Raw genomic sequence first — 7,500 nt, 5'->3', positions numbered from 1 at the left:
ATAAACAAGCAAATGGGCGGAACTCAAGAGAAGAGAAGAAAAGAGAAGAGAAGAAGAAAAGAGGGAAGGAGAGTAGGGATTGGGGAGAAGAGGGGAGAGGGGAAGAGTAGGAAAAGAGAAGAGAAGAGGATAAGAGGGAAGGAGAGTAGGGATTGGGGAGAAGAGGATGGAAGGAGAGGAGAGTTGAAGAAGGGAGAGAAGAACAGAGAGGAGAAAAGATTAAATAAGGGAGAGGAAGATAGGAGGAGAAAAGGCGTCTGGAACAGAGGAGAGAGGAGAAAGGGAGGAGAGGGGAGGAAGAAAAAGGGAGGAGTGGAAGGGACAGAAAAAAAGGATAGAGGAAGGAAAAAGAAAAAAGAGCAAGGCGAGAAGAAGAAAGAGGAGCCTCATTCGTCCAGAGAGGGGAGGGGGGAGGAATATGAAATAAGATGCACGGGAAGCACGAAGAATCATTATTTACGTGCGTTTCTCGTGCTCGCGGTCGTCCTCTGGAATTCTCTTCATTTTGCCTTGCCTCTCGCCTCCCTCCCCTCGCCCCGTTCCCCTTCCTCTTGCCTTTCGCCCCCCCCTCCCCCGTTCCTCTTTCCTCTTGCCTTTCGCTCCCCCCCTCTCCTGCCTTACTCGCCCCCCCTTTCCGCCCCCCCTCCCCCGTTCCTACCCCCATTCCCCTTTCCTCCTCACCCCCTCTCCCCCTCCCCTCCCTCTCCAACTCTCTACCCCCTCCCCTCCCGCCCTCTACCCCCTCCCCTCCTTCCCCCCGCCCTCTACCCCTTGCCTCTTCTCCCTGTCCTTCGTCCTCTTTGTACCCTTCCGTCTGCCTTTGTCTCAAGTTCATTTCCACGACACTTCTCCGTCTATCTGTGGAGCTGGTTGTTTGTGCAACTGTATATTCCGGTATATGTGGATAGGTAGATAGATAGATAGATAGATAGATGGGTAGATAGATAGATAGATAGATAGATGGTTTGTGGATAGATAGATAGATAGCTGGATAGATGGTTAGTGGGTAGATAGATAGGTAGTTAGCTAGATAGGTAGCTAGATAGATAGCTAAATCGGTAGCTAGATAGATTGCTAGATAGATAGCTAGATAGATGGTTAGTGGGTATATAGATAGGTGGATGGGTGAATGGATAGAAAAATAGGTGTATGGATTGGATGAATAGATAGATGGGTAGATGAATGAGTAGAGGGATGGATGGATAGGAAGGTAGATAGATAAAGAGAGATATAAATAGATATGCGTGTTATCCATCGATCCTTTCTCCCTGGAAAGCATCATATGTAATTATACATTTGCGTAATGGCAGCATCATTTTCTAATCGATTTTACTTTTCTCTCTTCTTTCTTCCTCAATTTCTTTTTCTTTTCTTACATATATGCAATCCTTCTCCTCACGCCACCTCACTCACACTCATTCCCTCTCACCCTCTTTCCTTCCCTCCCATTCTCTCCACCACCTTTCCTCCCTTCCATTTCCTCCAACACCCCTCCTTCCCTCTCTCTCATTCTCTCCAACACTCTCCTTCCCTCCCTCCCATTCCCTCCACCACCCTCCTTCCCTCCCTCCCATTCCCTCCTACACTTCCCTTCCCTCCCTCTCATTACCTCCAACACCCTCCTACCCTCCCTTCCATTCCCTCCCTGCTACCCTCCTCCTTCCCTCCCTCCCCCATTCCCTCCAACACCCTCCTTCCCTCCCTCCTCATTCCCTCCCACACCTCTCCTTCCCTCCCTCCCCTGCACATTCCCTCCAACTTACCACTCCTTCCTTCCCTCCCCATTCGCCTCCACCACCCTCCTTCCCTCCCTCTCATTCCCTCCACCACCCTCCTTCCTCCCTCTCATTCCCTCCCTACACCCTCCCTTCCCTCCCTCCCATTCCCTCCAACACCCTCCTTCCTTCCCTCCCATTCCCTCCACCACCCTCCTTCCCTCCCTCTCATTCCCTCCACCACCCTCCTTCCCTCCCTCTCCCATTCCCTCCCACACCCTCCTTCCCTCCCTCCCATTCCCCTCCCAACACCCTCCTTCCTTCCCTCTCCCATTCCCTCCTACACCCTCCTTTCCTCCCTCCCATTCTCCTCCACCACTTTCCTTCCCTCCCTCTCTCATTCCCTCCAACCCTCCTTCCCTCCCTCTCATTCCCTCCAACACCCTCCTTCCTTCCCTCCTACAACCTCCTTCCCTCCCTCTCATTCCCTACAACACCCCTCCTTCCCTCTCTCTCATTCCCTCCAACACCCTCCTTCCTTCCCTCCCATTCCCTCCAACACTCACCTCTCTCCCTTTTAACATCTACCATGAAGTCGCACAAAGAACAAATCTATTTTCCGTCTCTTTCTTCCTTCTCCGAAAAGACAGAGAAAAACGGGAGACGCAAGAGAAGCGCAATTTTTATATTTTTTTTCTCTCCTTCTCTCCCTTGTGTAAAATACTACGTCGAACCTTCATCATAATGGGACAAATTCCGCTGATCGACCTCACACGTCATTCCCTCCCTGCTAGAGAGAGGGAGAGAGGTAGGGGGAGAGGGAGAGTTGGGAGAGAAGGAGCGAGAAAAATGGGAATGAGAAAGTGAGCGAGAGAAAGAGAAAAAAAGCGAGGGAAAGCGAAAGAGAGTGAAAGCGAGAGAAAGCGAAAGAGAATGAAAGCTAGAGAAAGCGAAAGAGAATGAAAGCGAGAGAAAACGAAAGAGAAGGAAAGCTAGAGAAAGAGAAAGAGAATGAAAGCGAGAGAAAGAGAGAGAATGAAAGCTAGAGAGAGAGAAAGACAATGAAAGCAAGAAAAGGAGAAAGAGAAAGAGAGCGATAGAAAGATAATGAAAAGAGAAAGAGAAAGAGCATGAAAGCGAGAGAAAAAATAAACATAAACGAGAGAAAGAGAAGTAAAGAGAGAGCGGAGGGGAGGGGTAAGCGAGGGAGAGAGAAAGTATAAAAAGAAAAATCGTATACATATGTGCTCGCTCGTGCGCACGTGTGTGTGTGTGTGTGTGTGTGTGTGTGTGTGTGTGTGTGTGTGTGTGTGTGTGTGTGTGTGTGTGCGCGTGTGTATGTGGACACACGTGTATGTATGTGTGTGCGCCATACGCTACCGACACACCAGACGGCACACACGGATGCTTTCCAACGAAACCCCCTGCCCTTCCCCCTGGACGACCTCAACCCCTCTCCCCCTGGACGACCCCAACCCCGCCCCTCCCCCCCTGGACGACCCCAAGCCCCACCTCCTCCCCCCTGGACGACCTCCCCCAACCCCGCCCCTCCCCTCTGGACGACCTCCCCCCCTGGACGACCTCAACCCCGCCCCTCCCCCAACCCCGCCCCTCAGCACCAACCCCTCCACAGCCCTCCCGGCGCACTCGTCCGTGTTTGCCATCCATCAATCACAGCCCCGGATCAAAGCGGTTTGTTGCAACCCCGCCTCTGCCGTCATGGAGTCTCAAAAAAGGATGAAAAAAGGAGAGTCAAAGGCAGAAGAATGGGGGTCCTTTGGCCAGATCTATGACCGCAGTCTCTTTCTCGCCGTGTTAACATCGATCTCCGGGGCTGGCGCTTCCGCTGCGAAGGTGTGCGTGTGAGAGGATGAGGGATGGGAGTGGGAGGGAGGGATGGGAGAGAGGGGGAGGGATGGGAGAGAGGGAGGGAGGGATGGGAGTGAAAGGGAGGGAGGGATGGGGAGAGAGGGAAGGAGAAGGGATGGGAGGAGAGGAGAGGGAGGGAGAGGGATGGGAGGAGAGAGGGAGGGAAGGAAGGATGGGAGAGAAGGAGAGGTGAAGGAAGGGAAGAGAGAGGGAAAGGAGGGAGGGAGGATGGGAGAGGAAAGGAAGGGGACAGTGGGGACTGAGAGATTGGGAGAGAGTGGAAGGAGGGATGAGAGGAATGCTGAGTGGAGAGGGAAGGAGGAAGGAGGAGAGGATGACAGGGTGAGGGAGAGGGGGAAGAAAGAGAGGTGGGAAGGGAGGGAGGGAGGGGTAAGGGGGATGAGATAGAAGGAGGAAGGGAGAGAAAAGAAAGTGAAGAAAAAAATAGAGACATGAGACAGGAAGGAAATAGATCATAGAAACAAAACTAGAATTAAGAAAAGGTCTAAGAGTCTAAGAAAGTAAAGGAAGCTGAAAACGGAAAAGAAATAAATAAAACGCAGACCCAAAGTAAACAAATTGAAAGAAAGAAAAAGAAAATCGAGGAATCCATCACATCACGAGTGCCTCAGAACCAGCCCCCAAAACGCCGTACAAACCCGCCTCACCAACGGCATCGAACCTTAAGTCAATACCCCAAAAGGAGCCAAGACGTATAGGGTCATCTGGAGGCGAATAAAGACGTTCCGAGAAGTCTCTCTCTCTCTCTCTTTCTCTTGAGGTCTCTCGGTCTCGGTCTAACGCGATCTCTCTCTCTCTTGCGATCTCTCGCTCTCGCTTTCGCTTTCGCTCTCTCTCTCTCGTTCTCTCTCTCTCTCTCTCTCTCTCTCTCTCTCTCTCTCTCTCTCTCTCTCTCTCTCTCTCTCTCACTCTCTTGTGGTCTCTCGTTCTCCAGGTCTCTCTCTCTCTCTCTCTCTCTCTCTCTCTCTCTATATATATATATAATAACATATATATATATCCTCTATATATATATATATCTCTCTTAACGTCTCTCTCTATATATACTCTCTGTCTCTCTCACTATCACTCTCTCTCTCTCTCTCTTTCTCTCTTTCTCTTTCTCTCGCTTACGATCAGAGAGATTTGTTTTTAGCTTTTTTTTTGTCGCTTTCTCATCCAGACTCCGCGCGGTGTTCGCTCTATAGGGTTTCTGTTTTCCGGTTGGCGATGGAGGTGTCGATGTGGGTGTCGACGTCGGCTACGGGCATTGGCTAAGGTGTTTTGAGGGAGAGAGGGAGGGAGGGAGGAAGGGAGGAGAGAGATGGAGGAACAGAGACGGAGAGAGTAAGTGAGTTTGAGTATAAAAAGCTTTGTGATATCTTTGTGAATACGCACGCACACGCACACGCACACGCACACGCACACGCACACGCACACGCACACGCACACGCACACACACACACACACACACACACACACACACACACACACACACACACACACACACACACACACACACACACACACACACACACACACACACATACATACATACATACATACATAAACATATATATAAACACGTGTGTGTGGACACTTATACACTTATATGTATATGATGATGTTTAAAACACTCACATGAGTAGAACAGAGAACAGAGAACAGAGAACAGAGAACTTACCAGGTGTGTGTTACCAAAAGAGAGAGAAAGAAGAGTCTGTGCCGATGGACTGATGACGAGCAGTTATCATTTACCTCCCGACTACACTCTCGCTGGCTGTTGGGACAAAGAAAAAAACAAACATTAATTTATGCTGCTCTGGTTATTATGTTTTATTTATTCTAGTTTTTATTATTGTTTTTAGCAGTTGTAAAGATTTCTCTGTGTGATGTAGTATTTCTATATCTACGCCTGTTTTATGTCTACATAATTTTCTCTCTCGCTCTCTCGCTCTCTCTCTCTCTCTCTCTCTCTCTCTCTCTCTCTCTATATATATATATATATATATATAAATATATATATATAAATATAAATATAAATATATATATATATATATATATATATTTGTATATATATATATATATCTCTATCTATCTCTCTCTCTCTCTCCTCTACTCTCTCTTTCTCTCTCTCTTTTTCTCTCTCTCCACACATCTATCTGTCTATCCATCCATCCATCCATCCATCCATCCATCCATCCATCCATCCATCCATCCATCCATCCATCCATCCATCCATCCATCCATCCATCTCATATATGTATATATACACACACATACACACAAGTATATATATGTATACACACACATGTATATGAAATTCTCACGCGCGCAAAAGACGCATTGTATAAAAAATTGTGCAAACCCAAAACATGAGCTCGGATAAGCGAAACCATCGATACAAATACTGCCTATAGAAGGTTTACACATATTCATAGCGAAGGAAAATATGAGAGTGAGGTATCAAGTCTCCCCTTTCACACACTTATCTAAGGGAACCTGTTTTCTGGTCAGTAAAATAATTTCACATCAAGGTTAAAAAGAAATGCTTGTTTATGTTTTAATTGATTATTTAAGGGTGTTGTTTCTCAGTATGAAAACCTAAATGAAACATAAATATATTGGTTAATAGACAAATTTACTTGATACATTTCTTGATGTGAAAGCACAAAGTAAATAGATAAATAAAAGATAGATTACAAGAAGGTCGTATTAATCTATTTATCCTACAATTTGTCTATTTGTACATACATGAAAGCATGTATCTATTTATGTACTTCTCTATCTCAATCTATTTCTGAATATATGTATTTAGAGAATACACCTACACATATATGCATCTCTTCTATAAGCTCATTAAACCAAAAAGGTAAAAGGGAAGGCAAAGTAAAAAGGCAAAAGGGAAGGCAAATTAAAGTAAACACTTGGGAAGCGACGACAACATTTGTAGGTTCTGATTTCGAGATTTCGTGTGTGAAATGTGGGTATCTCCGTCCGTAGAGTTATTTTATGGGTAATTTGGGAATAAAATGAGAAATCATATAATCCGTTAATCGAGTCGTTTGGTCACTGACTTAATATACATGCATACATATAGATAAAGATATATATAATGGATGTATACATGTATGTATGAAGTGGAATTGAATATGGCGGCCGCGCTGTCTGTCCTTTTTAATGCGCATACCATGACAAAATACACTCTAGAACAAAGATAAAATAAATCTCTAGTAGATTCATTGACACGACTGGAATTAAAAAAAAAAAAAGACAAGAACACTATTGCAGTCTCCCCTGCATTGCCGCAGCTGCAGTGGAATGATCAAACAAAAATACACCGCAATGAAAGTAGGTGTCGTTTGTTTCTGACAATTACAGTGAAATTGGTGTCCTTGGCGGGCGGTAAATCAAGCGGGAGAAGGAGGGAGTGGGAGGGGGAGAAGGAAGGGGAGGGGAGAGGGGAGAAGGAGGGAGGGGGAGTAGGAGGGGGAGGGGGAGGGAGGGAAGGGGAGTGGGAGTGGGAGGGGGAGTGGGAGAGAAAGTGGGAGTAGGAGGGGGAGAAGAAGGGAGTGGGAGTGGGAGGGGGAGAGGGAGGGAGTAGAGAAGTTTCAGAAGATAATTTTGTTGAAATTTTGATAATAAGGATGTAGGGGTAAGTATAAGGCGAAAGAATGTAATGGTACCGAGACTGATAGTAGCGATAATGATAGTGAAAATGAAAATAGTAATAATGATAATGATTATGATAAGAATAAGAATGGTGATAGTAATTCTAATACAAATAATAAAGGTTATACCATAGTTATTCTTATGATGATGATTATTATACTTCTTCATGTTCTTGTTCTTATTCTTTTCATCCTCATTATTATTGTCATCATTAGAAGAAGAAGTAGAAGTAAAAGACGAAGAA

At 46.1% G+C, this 7,500-nt stretch overlaps 1 protein-coding gene across 2 annotated transcripts in view; it reads right to left on the bottom strand.

Annotated features, from left to right (window-relative positions):
* LOC113810840 (acetylcholinesterase) overlaps nt 1–7,500 on the bottom strand; it is a gene marked incomplete at its 5' end in the record, with an annotated part of 81,795 nt that overhangs the window by 33,726 nt on the left and 40,569 nt on the right. For both annotated transcript variants that reach the window (XM_070140357.1, XM_070140358.1), the window contains 1 exon segment: nt 5,269–5,364.

The sequence above is a fragment of the Penaeus vannamei genome, chromosome 26, assembly GCF_042767895.1.
Source record: "Penaeus vannamei isolate JL-2024 chromosome 26, ASM4276789v1, whole genome shotgun sequence".
In the NCBI taxonomy this organism is placed as follows: Eukaryota; Metazoa; Arthropoda; class Malacostraca; order Decapoda; family Penaeidae; genus Penaeus; species Penaeus vannamei.
Note: the sequence above shows the minus strand (reverse complement) of the source record. Positions and strands in the feature narration are given on the sequence as shown.